The sequence below is a fragment of the Ischnura elegans genome, chromosome 10 (genome assembly GCF_921293095.1).
Source record: "Ischnura elegans chromosome 10, ioIscEleg1.1, whole genome shotgun sequence".
Taxonomy (NCBI): domain Eukaryota; kingdom Metazoa; phylum Arthropoda; class Insecta; order Odonata; family Coenagrionidae; genus Ischnura; species Ischnura elegans.
In genome coordinates this window covers 13,719,094-13,742,880 of record NC_060255.1, presented here as the reverse complement: position 1 = coordinate 13,742,880, position 23,787 = coordinate 13,719,094, and positions in this window count along the sequence as shown.

The window sequence follows — 23,787 nt, the reverse complement described above, 5'->3', positions numbered from 1 at the left end:
TAAATTAAGCTCTTGTCGGACTACCTTCGTGAAACGGGAGAACTGCAGGGCTTTCGAAACCCATTGCTTCTTGTATCGCGTTCATTTCTTGTACAAAAAATATTATGAACGTGAAGTTAGTCCGCATATATGCTAATACATACTTTATTACTACGAAATTTATATTTGCATCTGAAGAGATCACGGCGGCCCGATATTCACAGCATTTAATGCAGTGGATTATAATTTTGTCTCAGAAACACCAGTGAGTAGACTTCCTGCAGTGTTAGTTAAAGCGCTTAGTGTTCCATATTGTTTTCATATGCACAATATTAATACATGTAGCCGTATGAACTTATCAGTTTGGGCGAATATGGGTAATTATTTGGAGTGCCTTACAATTGACAATTTAGTCTACTCCTGTCGTAAAAATGCGTTTTATACATCCGCAGTTAACACCAGGCTCAGAATAAAAATTCGTTGAGTTGCGGATACCTTATAGCAAATTTTATTAGTGATAAAATGGCTTCAATGTGCCGCAGAAAACAGGAATACGCTATATAAGAATTCCTTAAGGTATAAACTTCAGTAACTTGGATTTCATTGGAGAAAGAAATGGCGAAAACCATGGAACTAGTTATCATGACGTCAGACTTCAGTTAAATCCACAAAATAAACAGACTGGTTCATGCTGGCCTGTTTATTTTGTGGATTCCCTCTGATTGGGTTCTGATTTTAAGAAATTTCTATTCTTGTTCTGTAAAGAAATGTAATCATACTAATGTTAAAGAAATTACGCACAAAACTATGTTATATTTTCCTTTTTTAATGAAATAACTTCTCGCCGTCAGTCATTCACCGGAAGTTTATACGTCTTGCTGGGTAGTATATTTTCCCATGCTTATTTTTCCTTTGCTTTAGTGGACGTTTATGATTAGATCTTTCTCCTATGACCCCTTTTATGACGATAGTTTTCATAGCAGTGGTGGCTATGTGCAACAAGTGATAGAATTTTGAAAGTGATGTGAAGGACTTTACACAGAACGATACCTGCATTGTATCTCAAGTATGACTTTAAGAATAAAATACTTATTTACTTATTTCCTTAACGCACGCTAAATGAAATGATGTATTACTATTTTTTGCTACACCTTCCAAGGCTGCATTAAAATTCATCTATACTTCTCCTTCTCAAAATTCATGCCTAAGGTTCTTCTTTCGTTGGTCCACCATATGTGTGATCAAATTTCTGTACCTATATGTTTTTTATGCATACTTAGGTGTCACGGATTCTGATGTGGAGAAAATGAGCTTGTGCCTACCTAATCAGCGAAGAGTCATTTCTTTGTACCCTATTATTTCTTCATCATCATAGGCTCGTGAATTCTTAATTTTCTGGGCTGAAATGTGATAGCTTGTATTCCTAAACTATAAATTAACTCATTTGCTACACCGTAAAACTTATATTTATTGTAAATTCATTAGAAATCCTGTCCTGATCCTGTGCTAGAACATTCGACAATTTTTTTTGTTATTCTTGCAATATCCTGTCTGTATTCCAATATTTTACCTGAGTAATTTCCATCCGGAAAATACTAGTTATACAAGGAGTACAAATATAAGTTATGCGCGAAATCAATTCCATCCAAAATTTTCCTCTGAAGGTTTTAATTCTGGAATAGGAAGACATATTTTATTTAAATGCATTGCCATTGGTTTTTACTCTGCCGTTATTCATGTGTCTTTGCATACCTAACTGTGCTGTGAAAGAGTGAGTCAAAGATAATTTTTTAAATGTGAAATTCTGTAATTAGAAGAAATCATTTTAAATTTATGTGAATTATTTAAATAGCATTGGAAGGTAATTATTTTTTTCGGATCGCGGCACAATATAAAAGGTACCAATATGCTTTTTCCCATGCACCCCCTTTGTTTACAATCAAAAGTTTATGTTTATCTGGCGAGAGACGCAAATTAATCCATAAATGCACATGAATGACGTTTGGATACATGGATAAACATATATTTAATACGAATGTGAATTGAAAGGCATTTTGTAAATTCATATCAGCGTATGATATGTTGTTTTGAATTACAAAATTCGAGTCGCATCACAGCGGAGCGACTGAGCATCAAGTAACTGCTCAATTTATTTTTTGTGTGTTCAAAAATTATATTTTCATTCTTTTTTATGGAATTTGAGTGCGGGGGAATTTAATTCTGTCGCGACGAAAATTACGCTCTCAAAATCCTACGTTACGCTTCCTCCCGGATCAATATGAGACATTGTTGGAGCAGATTTCATCTTAGTATTCCTAGCCGGTATAGCACATGGATATCTGTCCGTACCAATATCCTTTGGCGATCGAGTTCCTCAAAGCCCTTGGATCATCAAGCTTTTTATCTCGTAGATAGTGGCGCCATCTATTAGCCTGCGAGCGAATTCAGATGGTTCTGGCAAGGGCTGGAAGGGTTGTTTTAAGATTGGCATCTACAATAGATAGCTACGCCGCCTTGTATATTTTGGCGTGATGAGGCCATTTGCCTATAGGGATAATAATTGGGATCTCTTTATTCCGGTCGTATAGGCAAATGCGTCCGTGTGTTTTTTTGTCGATAATAGGGTAGTTTCCTTCATCAAAGAAAAGGAAAGGCATTGATTGCGATTCGTTGGCCACCAATAGTGTATTCATAATATACAAATTATTTGGTTTCAGAAATCCCAGTTTAGACGAATGATAATGGTCAATTTTAACCTCGTTCGAGAAAGGCCAGATTAGCGCCCATGCGATGACACTACACGTGACGTCACAGGGACCTAGATTCTATACTTACGAGTAGGTAGGAGTTTTACATCGTCAGATATTACCAATGCATGCAAGAGGCACAGAGCACAGGTAAAAATTTCATAAAAATCACCTATTAAAATTGCCTATGGTCGGAAAGTTTCCTTCGTATGATAGGGTATTAATAATCTTTATTTAAGCCAAGCGATACCTGCTAGCAGGGTACTCTACACTACCGCCGTACTCGGCAGCAAGCAGCCTGCATCGTAGCGGGGTTCATAGCCTCGCACCCAGGTGGCCTCACACGGGATTTTCCCAGCATTCATACTCAGCCGTCGCGTATTCGCGCGCTTAAAAATTTTCGCTTTTCATGTAATCGCGAAAAATAGATATCGTCATTTAAAAATCTAAAAGCGTGAAATATGTACTCCAGGAGTAATAATCTTTTGATTGAGGCAATAAAAAATAATAATAGACCAACCTATTCACCGTGTGGTGAAAAACTCGGGTTAATTTAATTTTTTTATCATTCTGAATTCGTAATTGGGATTAATCTGGCTAAAATTGTGTGAATAATGTAAATAGTATTGGAAAGTAATTACGTATTTCGGCTCGCGGCATTTAATGATGGATGCCAAAAGGAAAACACCCTCTTATTTATTGGACAATTAATTTTTCTCTCTGTTTATGCATTTTAGGTATGTATTTACACTTTTTTAACGACAAATGAGAAAGAAAAATTATTTATGAGGTATTAGTAAGTGATTAACATTGATTAAACTTGAAGTACCTCCTACAGTCCTACTTCTTATGACCCATTGTTGTTGCTACCAAAGGGAAGTAAAGGGAGTCATATTTATAGTTAGCTGGCAAAGTGATGAATATTTAGAAATCAATATCAAAATAAACCATATCACTGACAGCATGTATTCAATAAAGAGCATATTTAAGTAAAAAATAATATCTCACGTCATTGAGATGGGGATTTACGATACAATTACTCCCTATCCATTTCATGGTGCGAAAACGGTATTTTCGACAAAAGGACATGGAAAATCTGATTGCATTTGAGAAGAAAATCGTGCTCAATATATTTTCCTTTAACTTGCGGAGTTATCTGTAGATGTAGAATAGGAGGCTTAGAAAGTGTTCGTAGCTATGGAAAAAAGGAGTGTTATTCAAGATCGAAATACAAGTGAGGTTTTCGGGTTGATAAAGTAGGACTTTATGATACCAACCATGCGATGGCTTTTGGATCTTCTAAGACCAGGTTTTAAAATGTCTGGTTATCTCTAACCGTAAGATGATTCAGCCTTAAAATCTAACTGGTGGTAGATGAAAGTTCTTGTTAGCTTGAAGCATGACTTTATACAGAAGCTAACCATAGCTTTCAACCACCTCTAGGTATAGTTGAAGACTGCTTGTTCTTATGGTTAAGTGTTAAAAGACTTAATAAAAGCGGCTCTAAGGGTTTCAGTTGACTTGCGGAATGTTACCTAGGTGTTGGATGGAATTACTCCGAAGTATTCGTAGCGATAGGAAAAAGAAATGACGCTCAAAGTCGATGTATTTAGGGTCGCTTAAGTGGCGTTTTAAAATTCCCACCAGATGGCGCCTTTTTCGCCCTCTCGAGGCGGTCACGGAGGGTAGAAGCGAGCCCCAGAGTGTTCATCAAGTGCGTAAAGGACGAGGAGGAGGAGGAGGGCCAGGATTGCCTCCTACCCAAGGTTGAATGACGGTTTAATTAACCAGGCCCTCCCATCCCCAAACTGCCCTTCTCAAGAATCTCCCTCTCGAATGTCCAAGTGTCCGTTTTTCGTCTTCACTTCCTTTTCCCTTAACTTCCTTAATTACTTTCGCGTCCGGTTGATATGTTGGTTGAGTGGTAGAATCAGCTCTCAGAAGTCCAGGTTCGTATCCAGGCAATCGCTTTAGCTTCTTTTTTGCACCAGAACTTTTAATTGTAACTTCTGTTGCCGCAGAAAGAGCATATCTACGGGGGCAAGTCATTTATTATCCGCAATTTAGTTATATCTTTGTTTATTTTGGTAGTATTGTCGTTCTACGTTGATGACTCATGCTTTATTTGTTGTTTTGCCTGTGCGAGTTTCAAGCTGCTTGGTTAATTTCGCTATCGCATTCGTGGTGTTAATCAAGGCTGTTAGTTTTAAATATTGTTCGTTATAAATTTTAAATAATATTCGTGGGCAGTATTGTATTATTACATATTTACCTAACTTTTTATAACTACATTGTGGATAATAATTGACTTACCCTCTTATATCATCGTTCCGTCCGCCAGATGTGACATAAATTCATCTCTTTATACGAGGTACCGTCTAAAAGGCCACCAGGGTGCGTGGCATGGGGTGATTCCATACAAGGCATGCAGCGCTCATCGTAGCCTTAATCATAAAAGTGCTCGCCTGCCAGACATAGAACAAGCACACAGGATAACGACACGAGGTCAGACCAGAAGCTAGGAGAGTGCTAAAGACACAAACATGCTACCATGCAAAGAAAACTATTATCTGTGGTAGAAAACGGAAAGTTAGCGTAGCAAGTGATTCATGCACGAGTTATAGCATGCTAAGAAATGCATGCAAATAGCTAGTATCGACAAATGTTGTAGGTTATTAACTGTAGATGCAGAGCCTATTTTACGTAGCCCGAGTCAAGCTATCCGAGAGCTAAACTATCGCAGGTGTTCAGGGTAGGATGATACCTTGTCTAGGATAATTTAAGGCAAAGGCTAAACTCTTGGCCCCTTGGTTCCTCTTCTTTTCATCCTTCGTAATATCGTCAACGTGCATCGCCCTTCGCAAGCGTAACTCTTGCCCACCAAATTCAGCACTTCCTATTTCTCTCTAATCACCTCACGTTCTCCGTCCTCACTCACTTTGAAGTCCTGGCTCCGCTTTCTTCATCCTTGTTTGAAGTCTATATTTTCGCACAATATAACACTGCTTTCCGAATTTTCTGCCAAAATAGTTGCACTCATTCTCTACCTGCTCTTGTTTTTGCTCATTTAATCTTGAGTCCCACATTCCTAGCTCGCGTTGCTTCACAAAACCGCATAACCTTGGTTTTCTTGTGATTGATCCTCATGTGATTATCTCCACAAACCGAATATAATGTATTCTCAAGAGTCTGCAGCCCTCTCGCTGGCTGGCTCATCAACGCGTGATCATCCACGAACCTCACTGAGTTAAACATTATTTCCTAGAGACAAATATTTCTCGGGTTTTCAGCCAGGTTCATGCTTTTGTATAAGCCGACGTTTCGGGAGATGACTTGTCTCCCATCCTCAAGGTTGTGTTGCTTTATGGAAGTCCAATTTCACACTGAACCGGATCGACCGTTTACCGAGGACAACAATGCGGTTCAAGTGTCGTCCGATTGGCTGTAGGTCTTTTGAAATTCTTCACGTTCAACCCTTATGATTTTTTTCAGCTGATTACAGATCTCCATGTATTGCTAAGATGAAAGACGGTGTCCCGATTAAAATTTTTGGGATTGAGGCAGATATCTATTGCTTCCTTAATTATGCGGTTATAAAAATCGTATATTATTTCCTAGACTTTTATTCTCTTTTCGACGGTCTTTCAACTCATCCCACGACTCTCTTTTAACTCATCAGCGCACAAGTTTAAAAGCAACGGCATTCAATGAGGTAATTACCACCAAATGAATTATCAACTTTTTTCGCCGGTTATCTACAAATGTCTCGGGTGATTGACTTGTGGTTGGCGAAGGAAATTAACCTATCGTGTTGCTCAAAAATTTCTTTTGGTCTCGGTCTTTAAAGAGGTTACTGAGACGTTTGTTTTGCTCTCCACCCTTTCTCTGCCTCGGCTTTCCTCTAATATTTTTTCATCAATTGTTCTATGGCATTATTTCTTACTCTTTTTATAAGCGATCGCAGCCAGTGCACGAGTTTCTACTGATTGGTGAAACTGTACCACCTTGTTTCGTTTTTGTTTTCCCTTTCCCGTAAAGAACTCTTGCGGTGAGTAATGCATTTCTTCCGGTGACATTTCTTTAGTAGCTTTTGCAGCTTTTTCCTCGTGCCTTGAGGTGAAGACATGCAGTTTTTCTCGAAAGTTGATTTGAAATTTCAATTATAGGAATTTCTTAGTCTTTTTCGTGTTCCGATCTCAATTTTAGTGTGCGCAATTTCCTTCAGACGGTGGAACATGCCGAAGACGTGCGCTGAGAGAAATTAGAAAAGTAATAAGAAGAAGTTTCAACTTGAAATTGCCTGTTTTCCTGGCGCCACGTCGTGTCTTTAGGTTTCCCGCATAACAAGAAGTACAAATTGACTCTTTGGAACTGAATTTCGCTCTTATTTCGTGCTCTATTATCCTTTTCGGTATTAATGGATAATCAGTTGTCAATTCTTCATTATATTTATGTGCATTTTATGTCAGTGTGTCAAACATTATGATAAATATTAACAGTGAATTATATGTAGTCCATTCCTTTTCGATGCTGGTTTTTACCCACTTTTAACCATTAGCATATATTAAGCAACTATTGTAGCATAAAACATTCCAAGGCATCGTTTAGTTGGCCCTAATGAAATCAAGCTAATCAATCTCTTTTAAAAAGTAACATCTTATAACGTTACATAATTGTAATAACAAAATACAAGAAAATTGGTGGAAGTGTGTTCGTGGTTATCATCCATAAACATTTACTGAATTAGAATTACTTGTGATTATATCATTATTCGTGAATTTCAATGAAGATAAGGAATTGAAGTGTCCGTTTTTTGATGATGCCTTTATCTCAAAAAAATACGATAATGAGGAAATTATTTAGTTTCCTTAAATTTATCTTCATCTATCTCCAATTATTTCTTTTCCCATGACAGCATTGTATTAAACGAGCCATTGTTGGCAGCATCTTGGTGGTGCGTTATGATTATCATTTTTCAGCTCTTGTGAACGATGCCTCGCGGAAGAAAGCGTCTGTGGTTTTGCCATCAGCAATAATGTATGGGATATTTGTAATTTTCGAGAGAAATGAATTTCGAGATCCGGGCGTTGTGAGTAAAATTCAAAATCTCAAAAAATGCCCCGTCATGCATTGGCGTGCCTAATTATTGAGGGAGCTTGAGTTTTGTGTGTTAATCCGGTATCAGTGACGTGTGATCACTAGAGCGAGGAAATTCGTCCCTCTGTGGCTGATTGAAATTCTTTAATTTCACCTGAAAACGTGCCTTAATTAATTAATTAGTCTAAATGGACTGCTCAAAGCCATTCTGTTCGATTGTACCACTTTATTTTACCTCTTCATTGCGGCCGATCTTCTCGGAAATTTATTTTATACATATCCCTCCGGAGGTTTATATTCCTCTGTTGCCAGATCACAAAGTTATATATTCGGTGTTTGAAGATGAAATGGAAGTGTCTCCGATGGAACGTTATGCTTTGCTCAAATAATGAGCTCGCGGACGTGATAATGTTGGAATACTGCGTGGATTTCCTCTTGGGAAAGCCAGGTATTAATTCGTCTGCGATAGAAGCGGTCCTCGTTCGTTTTATACTATTTACTCCCCCTGTCTCTCAGGTGTGTGCCTATAGCCATGGTTACCCGAAATTGCCTCCCTACCTCACACAGTGGCCGTATATGTATATTTGCCCGCGGGTTTACTAGTCGATCTGACTTCGCCCGATGCGTAGGAAGTGAAAATTAATGGTGTCATTTGGGTCAAATGACAAACACGAGAATCTATTTGTTGCCAACCATAGATTTTAATAAAATCGTGTCTGTCTGATCCTTTAGTGGCGCAATCAGTTAATGCAATGCGTTATGGATATCAAAGTGAGTCGGCTCTCTCTTTGGGTCTACTACGGTTCGTTCTTTTCTGATTTTCCGTATCAATGAATTTTTTAATTCTGTAAATTAGTGTCCATATACCCACGATACGTCATGAAGTGAACTAGTTTTTCACTTCGTTGGGATCTGATTAACTTTTTGGGTTCACTAACGTAAGTCCTTTTTTCCGAGTTGTTCCGTTCACGCCTAGTAATTTTTTGATAAGATTGTGTGGTATGGAGGTTCACGTCACTTCAGCTCCTTAGCTTGCGGTGGGAGTAGGTGTGTGAACCTCTCCGTAATGTTTGATGGATACAGTCTCAAGGGTAGGTGAAGAGGTTGTTGAGAGTTTGGTTGTAAGGTGCAAGAGAAAGTGTTGAAAATTGTTACTTGGCCAACTGTGTATGTGTTGGATGACAAAGTTTGTGTTTTAGAGAGAAGTAACGTAGATTACATGGAAGGGAACAAGGAAGGCGAATGTGAGACTGGAAATAGAATTTATGATAAGTAAAATATGTGTGACGCATTTTGATTTTACCTGTCCAAATGGTACGACCAGTTAACTTTGTCAGAATAGATCGTGAAGATTTATAAACACCAATGATGAATTTTGCCATAAAAAAATATTTTGCCGGAAATCGGGAAATCTGGGTTTGAATCCGGCTGAATCAAATATTTTTCATGGCGAACTTCATTCTCAGTTTTTATAAATTCTCACCCGTGCGCGTGACTGCGTAATAAGTCAATTGTCCCGTGCAGTCCTTTTAGATTGTGAAGAGCCTAGTTATTTTGTTAGAGCTAATTACTTAATCATTTTTGTATCGAGGTGAACAAGAAAAAGAAGTTGGCTGCGGCCAAGCTAAAACAATTCGTAAAATTAAAGTCTCGTTTTCTAAGCTTACCTTTTCTACATTTCGTTACTCTCATTACAATATATGCGAAGAAAAAACTAAGTATACGATCCCGTTCTGTGTAGCACTATTATTACTGGCCTCCTGTCTCGTCAGTACGGACTGTAATGCATTCTCGCCACTCGTGGTGTCATCGAAAATGTTACTTGTAAATTCGGGTGTGTTTGAGGCTTGAGATGGACGGAAAAAGTTTGCCCTCAGCGTTTAGCTTAGCCCCGGCGCCGAGGCGGTCGTCCCTAATGCATTTTCGGTGTAAACTCGTAACAACGGGGTCGTGACCCGGGTTTAGCGCGCAGGTTTTGGCCGACATCCCTACTGCTCTTCAGTTACACCTTTGACCTGGTCGTGTGTTTCCGCACTCAGCCAAGTGACCATCGTGTGCTCAGCGACCGTGACTCTTGTGTGACTTCTCATCTCCATCACTGAACATCACTGCAGTCGAATGCAATGTATGGCTCTATCCTATTGCAGCGTCTGCTAGAAATATGCGCCGCTAGGTCTACAGCTTAAAAATTATTATAGTATTCTACCGATTAAGGTAGGTTTCTATGGAGTACAAAAGAAGTGATTTGGGAGCCTCCCTTTCCTTCCAGCACTTCCTTCTTCAATTCACTGTAAGGCCTACTGCCTTTAAATCTATCTAAATTTCCTATTCTTTTCCTTCCCATCCCTCGTTTCCCTAACATTCTACCCTCTAACTCTATTTTCAACATCCCCTCCCCGCTAAGTACTCGCTCCATCCATACAATCTGTCTCCTCCGTACCTCATCTAAAAGCTGCCTCTCCTCGCCAACCATATTCAGCACCTCATCGATCCTTTTCCTCTCCGATGAAGTGCTGGATATGGTTGGCGAGGAGCGGCAGCTTTTAGATAAGATGATTAAATTATCTGAATAATGGAATTCATAATCATTATTTAATTTTTTCACTTCTTAGCGGTGGTGGCAGTCTGAGGCAGGAGTTAAAGTGGTAAGGTAGATGTTTTTAATGTTGATATTTGTATAGCCTGTCGGTGATAAGATTTTTAGCAATGTTTATGCGTAAGATAAGTGGCGTGGTGAATATGGGATTAATGGCATGAAGACAGATATTGCGCTGTTTTGTAGAATCGCGAGCAAGGATTCTGTGGCACAAAGTTCTCATCAGATTAACTCACACACAGTTCAAATATCACGACGAGGCATGCGAGGAATACGAAGGCAGCTCTCCGGAAGGGACTTATGATTATTATATATTTGAAAAGCTGTACTTAAAGGTACGGATTGGCGGTGATGTAGGAGGAAAAGCTGATTAGTAATTGTCCGTGTGCCAGTTTCATGGATCGCAATAGGTTTCAAATAATAAGTGTAATTTGAAGTTACTCCTCTAAAAATGCCTTAATAGCATGTAAGCATTGAAATAATTGTGTTGCGTGTCAAATATTAAAAGTGCTAAGGTGGTGTTTATCGATTGGGTGCAGGTAGTGTTAGGATTCTTATTTAAGGGAGAGTGGTGCTCCTTGGACCTAGTTTTTGTTATTAATTTTTTGATTGTTAATCGATGTGTAAAATAAAATCCAAAAAATACACAGTAAAAGCTTTGCATCTCTTAGTAAAACATATATTTTTCGAAAGCTGTGGTAAGTACGTATTACTAAGAAATTTCATTGTTTATTAATATGAACTTAGGACCGAGCTGCAACGCAGATAGTGTACTTAGGTCTTACGCGTAGTGTAATTTGGACCTAATAACTTGGGATGGAAATTTTAACTGTAAAACAAAGATTGATGGTAAAATTGAAATTAATTATGCTCATTTTATACTGTTTATATTTTAAGATCTCTTTTGTGAACATTTAGCTTCTTTTAGCTTTAGATTTCTTCTTCCCTCTCTTGCTGTTTTTCTTCATTTTTTTCATTTCTACTGGCAAGGTTGTGTACTGCTGCTCATATGATCTCTTTTACTAACACAATATTGCTGGAAACAGCATAGGTCCAAGGTGCACATAGGTTCAAGGTGCACCCCGCTCCCCTATCAGTGCTAAAGAAAGGCTATTGAAGAGTGTGATCTGGTGTGTAGCGCGTTACGGTGCAGAAATGTGGAAGTTGGGGGGGATAAAATCGTGATGCGTTCGAGATGTGGGTCTGAAGAAGAATGGAGAAGGGGAAGTGGGAGGAGAGAAGGATGGACGACGAAGTGCTGGGTATGGTGGGTGAGTAGGGGCAGCTTTTAGATGAGATACGGAGGAAACAGAAGGTTTAGAAGGAGCGAGTACTTAGCGGGGTGGTAATACTGAAAATGAAAACTGATGCAATGCTAGAGGGTATACTGTTAGATAAGTAGTAGGAAGTACTTCAAGATGAAATGAAATTGATCCTTTTGTGAATTGAAGTGGAAATTTCATTAATTAAATTGAGGAGGGAGAGGGAAATGTCTGGGTGAGTCGTAAAATTTTCCATGTAAGCCTTCTTTGGTCTCTTAATTGCTTTTGATGCAATCGTAAAGTACGGTTTCAGACTACCACCATTTCTGGGATTCAAATGTTTCGCTTTTTCTCCGGGTCCCTCGAGAATTATGTACTTTGATTTCTATGCAAATTGAGTTGGACTGGAGTTAATGATGCTTAAGCTCGGAGACATTCGACACCGTAGCATAATGATGTATTTTTAGTTTAGTAATCCTTTCGGTAAAATTCATCTATTGCATTTTGGAGAAACGTCACTCCAAACCAAACACCGTTGAGGTGATTTTCAGGGTACCGTGCAGAAGTAGTGTTGCGTGGCTTACGATCCACAACAGCTATCCAAGGGCCTCCCAAGCATTTTATACCAAAAATTTCGACCTCTAACCGAGAGTTACGCACAAGCAGCGCGCCACGAAAATCGATTGCTGTTCGTAAAAACAGGAGGCTGGCTGTCCCCCTATACGCCATTCTAGTCCGTAATTTGCCGCCTTCTCCCCCCTGCCCCCCAAAGTTGCGGTCTCTCTGAGTTTTAATGCGCAATCAGGTCTTGTTTGTTTGCGGTTTGACTTTCTCACTTCATAAACTTCGTGGGACAATCGTAAAAGGTGATTTCAGGCTACCAACATCTCTGGAGTCTGATTATTTCGCTTTTTTTTCCTTAGTCTCCAAGAATTATTCGAAGTAACTGTGCCCCGAATTTATTTGAACGGAAGTTAATGGTTAATAGGAGACAGACTTAAATTAATGCGGCATTTAATCCTAAAGATTGTATTATGAAGTATAATGTTTATTATAGCTGAACTATGTACTAGAAAGTTTTACCATCATTTGTAAGGCATGGTTATGGTAACTGTAGTCGCTAAGTTTAAAATCACAATCAAGCGTAGACAATATATTGATATTTTTCACGTTTTCTGTCTTTTTATAGTATAAATAGAAATATTTGCGCTGTATTTTTGACGAGGGGATACAAAATTTAGGGTAGTAAAGAAAATTTAAATTAAATATGAAAATACGCGAGCTCTTTACGAGAAATAAGCTGTTTTTTTACTGTTAATATTACTGTAATTATGCTATGACCCAGCCTGAAATATATTATTTTTCTGTTTAATATGTAATTCACTGTATTATAGTTGTCAATGATATTATTCGGGAATCATTGGCGGGAAAATTACTATCGAAATGGATGCTACAGCTCCCTCCTAACTCATTCATATTAAAGTAAAGCTCTTTATACCGTCGATTGCTTTTTATGTGTCCTAATCAGTTATCCAATAATGCGTTAAATCATATTCCTTTTGTTTTTTATCTGAAAAAATTCGCAGCTTCTTTTATCTTTTTTCTCCCGTAGTCTTTTTCTTTCTTCTCCCAAAGGCTTGGAGAGCACGAAAGAGTATTGCAACTTCTTAAATGGGACGCATCAACGGTCGCTGAACATTACGCCTCCAGCCGTGGGCATAAAATAATGTTCAACCATACAAGGGTATTGGCGAAGACGGAAGATTACCATCCACGCCTTATACGTGAGGCCGTCGAAATAGCGAAAAGGCCAAATAATTTCAATGGGGAGGATGGATATAACCTCAGCCGCGTACGGAGAGGGTTCCTTGCCCAATCTAATGCCTAACGGCTATCGCCTTCCGTGGAAAATTCAAATCAGGTCAACAAGGGGTTAGCGAATCCTATATAAGATCGGTACGAGGTCATTTGCCCTCTCATTCTCTGGAAAACGCTCCCAGTAGGAAGTGCGAAACGTCGAGTAGAAAATGTTACCAACGCAGAAGTTATCACATGCACATTCCATTTGGTATTTTAAAAAGTCATTTGCTGCAATATTTTACAAAATCCGGCTAGGTCTCAACTAAATATCTGCTACTAAATATCGTGGTTGGTTTCAATGATATGGACCCTCTGTATCTTTAGTCTCGGTTTGAACCGAATGTCTCGGGGTTAGAATTCTCTAGTATAACTTGCAAAACAATGGCATCACTATTTCATCGGTGGCACATTCAGTGAAAGCACGTATCCATGAACCATGTGCTATTATTTGGCCTGATACGATCAGATTAATTATCTGTTTATTTCATATACCTCTTTTGTATTTAAATTTGTTGCAAATGACGAACGATGGTTCATTTCGTCCGTTCCAGCCAACATCTACGTATTATTTTCGTGTAAAAAAGAGTGCTTGACATGTTATTTCCCGTTGCGGATTTTAGTTCATCGAAGGTATCAATAATAAAAATTAACCAATGTTTCAAACGCATTCCTGTCTTCGTGAACAACTCTTTTTCTATAGACCTCTATTTAGACGTTAATTACAGCTATTTTTTAATTTATGTCAGGATTTGTAATTTAACATGAATTAATTACACTGCAACCATAGTTTTGACTGTGAACATCTTCGCATGATTTACCTTATAAACAATTATTTGTTGTAGAAACAATGATTTACGTTTGAAATTGTTTCAGGCTTGTTGTGAAGGAAGTTTTAGATGTCAAAATAAAATTGATGGTATGAGGTGTGACTTGTGAAATAGCTTCATTTTAAATAAAAAACTTTGTAAATGTCCATAAAGTGACGCCAGAAACAATTCCAGCTTCAATACAACCTTGAAATTGGATAAGGAAAATATGAGATACGCAGTATTTTGGTCATTGAATCCTATTAGCATGGACTCAAGAATTCATCTTAGTATGGCTAGCCGTATAAATCACAATTTGTTGTAGAAGAAGTGATGTGGTGTAAAATAACTTATTTAAAATCTTTATTTAAGATGAATTCCAGGAATGTTCATAAAGTGACGCCAGAAACAATTCCAGCTTGAACCCAACCTTGAAACCAGGCAAGGAAAGCGTGCGATACGCAATATTCTTGTCATTGAATGCTATTAGCATGGACTCGAGTGGACATAACCTCTCATAATGGCTCCTGATTCGATCGCTTGCCCAATAACCTTATCCTTTATGCACCCCCTCCCTTTCCATCTCCACGGCCGGCCCTGCTGGGATGCGTGCGTTTGTGCTTTAGGCCGCCACCGCCAAAACTCCATCTCCCCTCATTACGGCGCGTAGTCCACCGGCCGGACTTGAATTGTGCGCCGTGGCGGACGTTAAGGGATTAATTGGGTCGGGCCCTCGGCGGCCCGTGGTCCCGCAAATCCTCCACCTATCTCCGTCCCAAGTGTCGAGCGCAGTTGCGCCCGGGTGCGTGGCACGCTTGCCGCATAATCGAAGGTGCGGAAATTGGAAAGGTTTAGTTAGCGAGAGGGGTCGTGTGTGAATCGCTTCAGATTGACCCTTGCTGCAACCTCCAAGCGTGGACATCATGCTGCTCAAAAATTTTTCGTGGAATCAGGGTGCTAAGAGTGAAACTGCCTCATTTCTCATCCATGCAGATAATGTTATGAAAAATGGAAAGAAAGTAGTTAATCAATTCTGGAAGAATAGTTTCTATTCTGGGAATTAATCACTGACTTGCCAGGGACATGCCTTTTCGGATTCACATCTACATCTACATAATACCCTGCGAGCCACCTCTAGGGTGTTTGGCAGGGGGTGATCAATCACCAGCATGCAGCATGCAATTGGACTCCCACATGCACACCACACGGTCCAAAAAAAGTCACGTATACTAACAAATTATACTATCATATGCTGTTTGAAATAAAAATAAAATTAAGAAACATACATTAAGTTTTACATAGGTTAGTAGGCTACACTACAAGTCATCTAATCTATTTATGAGTTCTATCGCTGCCGTTATAATCTCTTATTGATCGTGGAAAAAAAGACATTCTGAATATGTCTGTTCTACAATCTATCCCTTTTATTTTATTTATATGATCTGATCTTCCGTAGTAAGTTGGCATCCGTAAGATATAGTTAACTTCGTTAGAAAAGACACTGCTCTTGAATTTATTGAAAAGGTTTAGCCTGCTTTTCAATCTACGGTCCGACAGAGATTCCCATCCGAGTTTATCTAAGAGGTCAGTTACACTAACAAGACTATCGTAACGACCTTTCACATACCTGGCAGCTCTTCTTTGCACTCCTTCTAACTCTGATATTAAGCCTTATTCATGAGGGTCCCAAACACTGGCAGCGTATTCTAAATGTGGTCTAACGAGGGAAAGGTAGCTAATTTCTCTCACTTTGTCGTCGCACTTTCCTAATATTCTTTTAATAAAACCCATTTTACGATTAGCTTTACCGGTTATTTCTCGAATATTTTTATTCCACGATAGATAATAATTGAGTCTAACTACTAGATATTTCACGGATTCAAAAGTCTCTAATTGGGAACCCCGAATTATATAGCTATGTTTTAGGGAGTTATTCTTCTTCCAGAAATACATTACGACGCATTTTTTCAAATTTAATTCTAACTGCCATGCATCGCACCACGCTTGGATATGTCAGCAAGGTCATTCGTTAATTCACCGGTCAATTTAAATCGAAGATGCGGAAATTGGAAACGCTTAGTTAGCAAGCGGGTCGTGTCTAAATCGCTTTAGTTTTACCCTTTTTTCAACCTCAAATTGTGAACCTCTTGACTGCTCTACGTGGTTTCGTAGAATCAGAAAGCCAAGATTGGAACCGCCTGATTCCTCAAACATGCAGATCATATTATGGAAAATGGAATAAGGTAGTGATTCAATTCTTGAAGAAGAGTTTCTAGTCTAAAAAATAACCACTGGTCAGCGAGGGACACAGCTTTTCTGATTCACCGGTCAATGTTCGTTTAAATGCGAAAAATGGGCAGAGGGAAGTGGATTTCCTTTGTGGAATTTTCCATGAATTTGCAGGTGACTACGTAAAGGCACACCGCTGGTACTCTGCGGTTATTTCCTTGAACAATGTCTTTAGTGAAAGCCCTAGCGTTGAAAGTTCTGGCTCTAACCTCGGGACTATGGCGTTAAGCGAACATGCATGTTTGCCATTATACGCCTGGCCGCATGAACATCCCTGTCCTCTAAAGCCAACAAAGTTCCGGAGAGAAATTATGAACAGAAGAGGGAATGTTAATGTGGGAGGAGGTTAGAAGCCGTGGTTATTGGCAAAATGCGCGTTGATGACAAAACTCACCGATAGATTACCTTTCAGAAATATGAAGAATGATACTCATCAAACCTCGTGCGTAAGAATGGTTTCCATACATTCATTGTGCTCGTCATCCACTCCGCTATCACCTGTACCCTACCACCGACATTTAGTGTAAAGATGAGAATAAACGCATGCATTGTTTGTGAAACTATGAACCTCAAGCAGTATAGATGATGTAATATTAACAACAAATATTAATTTACACACTTTAAAATGTAAGTGTGGAAAACGGTATTAGAGGGTAGAATGTTAGATAAACGAGGGAGAGGAAGGAAAAAATTGGATTTTTACATAGAATGAAAGGGAGTAGGCCTTATTGTGAATTGAAGAGTGAAGTGGTTGATGGGGATGGAGGATCCCAGAATTCTTCTCAAGTACTCCATGGAAACCTAACTTAATCAGTAGAGTGCCGAAACCATGGTCGGTAGTGTAGTTATGTATTGAAGTACGTAAATTACCATTTGTTGCATATATTTTACCATAAATTTATCGAATTTCCATTTCGTCAAGCCTGAAAAGGTTTTATATGCTCAATGAGGGGAATCCTATTGCATGCTGGTGATTGATCACCCCTGCCAAACACCCTAGAGGTGCCTCGCTGGGTAATATGTAGATGTAGATGCGGTTGAGTATGTAAGGGGTTGCTTTTATACTAACGCCAACCATGGCGCTATCATTTTATTTTCGCCATTGTCCCTTTCTGCAGAAATTTGGCTCTGAAATTTAGCGCCCTTGCTAGACTCACGCATCTGTCTACTTTGCCTGTCTCTATAAAACGTTTCATACCGCATTGCGTAGGTATTGCCATACTCAATTCCTTACCATGCCTTGCGGTGAAAATTTTAATATCGTGGAAAGTGTTTAAAGTTGTTTTTTCTTGCGCTTCTCTCGATGGCCATAACGTTTCGTCTATATTTTTTTTCCACCGAGTTGATGCCAATCCCTCCGCATATATTATATTTTTAGTGGTTACAAAAAAATTAACATTTTTTTGTGTGTGTCAGCCATCCTTCCCTTGCTTGCTTTTCCATCCTTCTCTCCCCCCACTTCGCCAAAATGGATCCTTTGTCCTGGAGGTGGAAATTAATGCAATTTTAGCCTTTGGCGAGTCCCGCTCAAAAGCCCCTACGAAAACTTAGGCGTGCGTGCTTGTGTGTGTTTGTACGCATAAACACGGCGCGAAGGCTCACAGACCCCTCTCGCTCGCAAAGTGACGGAACGAAACAAAACACTGTCGCCGCGATACCTCCCTTCCCCCACCCCCGGCTGCGCTGACACTGTCCCCTCCCCCCAACTCCCATCTCCGCGGTGCCAATTACGTCATCTCCGCCCATCCCGTGGGGACGCGTGCTGCCCTATGTCGAGGCCTTTTGGCCGAGGTGATTGTTTACCTGGCTCGTTGCTTGGCGGCAGGGAAGCGGAGGCGCGTATTACGGTGCAGATACATGGCACCGAGGAAAGAGGAAGCAAAAAGTCGTTCTGGAAATGTAGTCTTAGCGGGGTAGGTAAACGCTGAAGTGGTCTAATAAATCAGAGAGATTTTCATGAAAGACATACCTACTACCGCTACCCTTAGTACTTGTCCGTGGCAGCCAACTAAATCATTTCTTATATTTGTGCTGGCTTCCATTTGATGGTGGTTGATAGACAATGTGGTGCACTATTTATTCCATTTACTGCCCGTGTTTAAATTTTATAAGAGAAATAGGAAAAAACGTAAGGAAAAAGGATGGGCCTAAGTAAATGTGTTAAAGATAAATATATTATTGTAAAATTAATTGTACTGGTTGAGGTCCAAATTAATTGACACGGAGGAATTCATTGATGTTTGTCTCTGAGGAGTTTTGTTTTTCGAACCTGCTTTTCAGTACATGTAACCTCATTGTCCCCATTGTACAAAAAGCGAATGCATACATACGCTCCCTGAATGATACAACACCCCTCCCTGGGTCGGATGTTTGTATCCCTTTGCTCGGGAAATAATTAAATTTCAAGTGTTCCACATGTTTTAGTCTCAGGTTTGTTGCGTAAACGAGGGAGTGGGAATAGGAAAATAGGAAAATTTTAGATGAGATACGGAGGAGACATAAATTATGGATGGAGGGAGTACTTAGCGGGGATGGGATGTTGAAAACAGTGTTAGAGGGAAGAATGTTTGGTAAATGAGGGAGGGGAAGGAAAAGAATAGGATTTTTAGATAGAATGAAAGGGAGTAGGTGTCATTGTGCATTGAAGGGGGAAGTGCATGATGGAAGGGGAGGCTCCCGAAATTCTTCTTAAGCACTCCATGGAAACCTGCCTTAATCGATAGAATACTTTAATGAATAAATCTATTTATCGCCCAATTATCACATCCGAAAATGGATGAAAACGAACCCTTTCGGGTCACATTAAAGAAAAACGAATACAGCTGTGGGGATATCAGGAATAAAACTGCGTCATCGAAGGAGGCGTTCATGAACAGGGAGGATCTAGGATAGTTATGTAAGAGTTAAAAGTAAATGCTTGGAAAAAACCTGATTTGGAGTGTAGCGCTTTACGGAGCAGAAACGTGGACACTTAGGAAGGAGGACGAGAGAAGACTCGAGGCATTCGAGATGTGGGTATGGCGAATAATGGTGAAGGTCAAGTGGACAGAGAGGATGGGAAACGACGAAGTGCCGGACATGGTGGGTGAGGAAAGGCAGCTTTTAGATGAGATACGGAGGAGACAGAAGGTTTGGATGAAGCGAGTACTTAGCGGGGAGGGGATGTTGAAAACAGTGTTGGAGAGAAGAATGTGAGGTAAACGAGGGAGAGGAAGGAAAAGAAAAGGATTTGTAGATGGATTGAAAGGGAGTAGGTCTTATTGTGAATTGAAGAGGGGAGTCCATGAGGGGAGGGAGACCGAAATACTTCATAAAATTATCGACGCAAACCTATTATGAGTGGTTGAATATTACAATTGTGATTCCCTTAGAGTTAAAAATTTAAGAACTTCTGAGTTGGTTTTGTTTTTTTCTTATTTCAATTATAATACGGATGGTCTCAGATGTCCTAATTCGTTGTAGTTGCCAACGAATTTTCTCCAAAGATATTAATTCACGATTGTTCCGTGAATTCGACCTTTAAGTTCTTGAATAAACAGTTGTGCCTTGCGGCAGCATATATACTGTGTTAGGTCGATTTTTACTCGCTTCTGAATCCGCGTTATGCAGGTTTATGCTAATGTTTTTGGAGGAAATGAATTAACTGGATTCTCATGGTGACGTTAGAGCACCAGGTTTAAGTTATGTCAGCTAATTCCGCTCTGAGCTTTTCCGGTGGGGTATTTACAGTCTGTATGTAAACTCACGTCTAAATCCTTGGTTTTCGGGATCTACATCCTAATATCACTTCATGCATGGGCTCATTGTTTGCTTAGCCATGCTTTGCTGGGAATATGCCTGCTTTATGCAACGCTGATGTTTGAGTTTTCATTTTGATCATCCATAATGTCTACGAAACGCCTGATAATCATCGTGTTATGTAGAATGATTGTTGAAACCAGAAAGCGATTGAGCAACTGAAAGTATTTTTACTTTACCATTGGCCATTGGCGTGTACCTAGTGCGGGTGCAGCAGTTCATCTGTTTGTGCAGCTCGCTAGAGGAAGGAAACATAATAAAGATACACTGTTGTATGTTCCACAGAAGCTTCAATGACCGACCAAGGTTTCGACAATACACTATGTCCTTATCAAGGTGTATTATTAGACAAGACATAGTGTATTGTCGAAACCTGGGTCGGTTATTAAAAATTCCGTAAAACATCCAACAGTGTATCTTTATTATGTTTCCTGGTTCCACCAAATATCGCCGTCCAGCCTCAAGTTGAACGGTAGAGGAAAACGGATCAAAGAGTAATGACGTCAGGAAGAGAATTGCGTTGCCAAAAGAGGTGCTCACGAACAGGAAAGAGCTGATGAAAGGATTGCTATGTAAGAGTGTGAAGGAAAGGCTTTTGAAGAGTTGGATTTGGAGTAAAGCGATTTAAGATGCTGTTAAACGAATGGTAAGGAAAGTGGACGAGAAAAGATTGGAGCCGTTACAGATGTATGCGCGAAGGTATGAGAAGGAATGGAGAAGGTGAAGTGGACAAAGCGAAAGAGGAACAGCGACGTGCCGGACATGGTGGGTGATGAGATGAGGCTTCTAGTTGAGGTAAGTACGGAAGGAGAAAGGTTGAGCGAGAGGAGAATGTTGAAATCATTGTTGGAGGGAAGAATGGTGGGTACAACGAGGTACAGGAAGGAAGGGATTAGGATTTATGAGTTGAATGAAAAGGAAAAGGCCTTATTGTGAGTTGAAGAGGAATGCACATGTTGGGAGGGAGACTACCTGAATAATTCGCCCCATGCAAACCTATCCTAACCGTAGGATAGTTCTATAATAATTAGCGTTTGCAAGAATTATTAGGACACGTCCAAAAAATGAATTGTGTGCTGGAATATTTGCTCGGCTACATGAACGGTAGCATTTGGTTTTGGATCAAAATCACCTCACCGGTGTTCTCAGAAGTCGTTAAATTGCCTTAAATAGATGTATTTCGTTCACTAGTATTATATTTATTGCTACGTCTAGAAATATACAGGTTTTGCTATAGCATTTTAGTGACTGTTTAGAAGAACAGGTCTTATGTAATTAGTAAGGAACTACATTATTCTGTAACTACCGTTAGAAATTGCATTGCTGGAATAAGGTGATAGCATGTGACGTATATTTTATATATGTTGATATGAGTTACTATTGTGCGCAGTTGCGTATTCAAAATGGAAAAGGGAGCTTCATCTAAACCAATAATACCTGAGGGAAATTGCAGCATTTATTTTCATCGACCGTGATCTTTTACCGAATTCGATTTCTTTGGAATTGTCAAATTATTATAAATGTACAGATAGTACATTCATAAAAATTTAACGTTGGAACTGTTAAAAAATACTTCATAAGTGGCAAAAAAAAATCTTATTTTCCTGGTGGAACACGTCAGGTTTTAAAATTTATTCATATATTAGTTACTATGCATTTCAGGTCATACTAAAAACATCAATCATAATATGGGAAGTCCATCTAAGGCGCTGTTTGATCCTTTTCATTGTTTATATAATATGCTCCTGGGCACCGGAAATAGATTTATTTCTACCCCCCAAGGAGTTTGGTGGTCTAATAGGCCCTTTGCTACTGATCATTTGGTCCCAGGTTCAAACCTCGGATGAAGCCTTCGGGCCCCCCTAAGCAAAAACCTCCAAGTACGAGGTGGTCCAGGAAAGACAATTGGATCCATAGACCTGAATTCGGGGAATTCTTACCCCTGCGGCCAAGTCTGGAGTGAGCTCTACCCTCACCCAAACCAACTTTCTGGTTTGTTTATTTATTTATTCCTGTACCACCGGAGACAGCACCATTGGCCTTTTATATCGGGATTTATAACCTACACATACATCCATGCCCGGGATAGGGGCAATCTACCCATGCGGGATTCGAACCCGCGACCTCTTGTGTGGATAGTAATGACTTAACCCCGCCTCCGCCGAGGTAGGGTTAAATTACTGAGTCGATCCTGCGACCTAAATTTCCATTATTCGCAGCCATTCCGTACCCAATTTGGCGGACATTACGCCAAGTCTGTGGGCAACGTTCGAGGCGACGTCGTCCGCTTCACATTATTAAATCCGCGCCTTTCGGAAAACATCCTTTTCCATCAGGAAGCTCGACCTCGCGACTGAGGCGACAATTTCCTCCCCCATTCGGAAGCACATCAGTTTTTCCTTCTCGCATCCAAGCTACAGGAAATCCATGCCGACGACGCCGCTCCGGGCCGTTTTAACCGTCTCCCACCGACGACACTCGTTCCGGCCGAGGTTGCTGCAAACGAGTAAACGCTATTAGCCATCCGAGCAGAGCAGGGGCTGGGAGGTCGCCGATGTCACCGCGCTAAGTGTGTTCCCGTGCTTCGGCCGCTACCCTCCGGGGCTTGTAGAGAGGCCGTGGGTAGGTGTGCTTCCCTCAGGCCGGCGACATCGATCCGAAGACATTGCGTGCGTGAGAATGCTGTGAGAAGAGAGAGAGATGATGTTTTTGTTGCCCCGGGAGCCGAAATTCCTTTGCGTCAAAGACACGCGCGGTTTAAACTCGATATTTCGCACACCTTGGTTTCGTCACTCTGCTCGCGTTTATTCCCGGCTGATGTCCTGTGAACTGCTTGCGTGCGTAGGACATTATCTCGATCAATCCTTATAATCTTTTCTTCAAATGGAAATAAATACTCGCAATTTTCCACGATTATAAAATTTATTACGATCTAGTTTTCACTGTTACCACATCATCTTCAAGGTACAAATGGTGTGTACGTGGTGGTTATCAAGTTCCGTGCGTTCGTTTCAGCATGGAAAAATTCCACTACATTTCGCACGAATCTCCAGACTTTGTATGTAGATGCTCGTGTTAACAATGGTGTTTATGATCGTGGAAATTTGCAAGTATTTATTTCAGTGTGGAAAAATTCCACTCCTAGCATGAATCTTCGGATTGTATTTATTTATTTATTTTTTCAAATATTTACGTAACAGTAGTCTCGCCGGCTTCTTGCTATTCATGATCGCCGCTCTGCATTATCAATTATCTTCCTGAAATCTTTACAGTTGTATCCTTTTTCCTCTAATATTCTGCCCAAGTAGTTGAACTGCATCTCCTGCTCAAATTTATTCCCAACCACTTTTATC